The sequence below is a fragment of the Palaemon carinicauda genome, chromosome 29 (assembly GCF_036898095.1).
Source record: "Palaemon carinicauda isolate YSFRI2023 chromosome 29, ASM3689809v2, whole genome shotgun sequence".
NCBI classification, from domain to species: Eukaryota; Metazoa; Arthropoda; class Malacostraca; order Decapoda; family Palaemonidae; genus Palaemon; species Palaemon carinicauda.
Window position 1 is genome coordinate 65848454 of NC_090753.1, and position 870 is coordinate 65849323.

Genomic DNA, 870 nt, shown 5'->3' on the forward strand with positions numbered 1-870 from the left:
AATTTTTCAAGCAAGAATTATGCCTAGAATTCTATTCATGCTTTGAGTTTTGTTAGGGCTAAACTTCATGCATTAATAGTTTTGAGCTAGATCTCTACTAATGGATTCAGCAACACCAGTTCTGCGTACAGGATGTGACAGGATGTCAAAACAACAAAACCCACATCCTTAAATTACTCTATCAGACAAAATTCTCCACGAAACAATCTTTCACCTTACGTTAACATCAACTGGCTATTGAACAGAGGGAATAGTAAAACCAAACATGACGCTACAACATGATTTTCTTTCCACGACCTTTATTCTAAATTAACTTTACTTTTCACTGTTTAAAAAAAAACGTAATTTGATTCGGAAATTCTCCGTAAAGAATATACTGTTCTCAACCGTATTTCCGTAAAATATAAGGGACCGTAATTTTACCTTACTTTGTTATTATCTTTTGCGGGTTAGTGACTATAATATCACTCTTTTATTTACTACACTGTTAGAAAAAAACCATAATTTGAATCGGAAATTCTCCGTAAATATATACACTTCTCAACCGTATTTCAGTAAAATACAGGGGACCGTAATTTTACCTTACTTTGTTATTATCTTTTGCGGGTTGGTGACTTTACGTCAATATATCCGTTTTTAAAACGTTAAAAATCCTGGAATAAATGTTGCCAGAAATATACCGTTTTTTTTAACGTAAATTTTTAAGAGTGTATATTTCGCAATTTCTGATGATCACCATCTTCTTATTCGTTCTTCCTTTCGCCTTCTTCATTTGATGACCTCAGTTTTGAAAAGGATGAAAGACTTATGCCTTGAAATAAAACATTCCAGGGTTTTGCCCTTTTTTATGGCATACGGAGTCTTTCATGT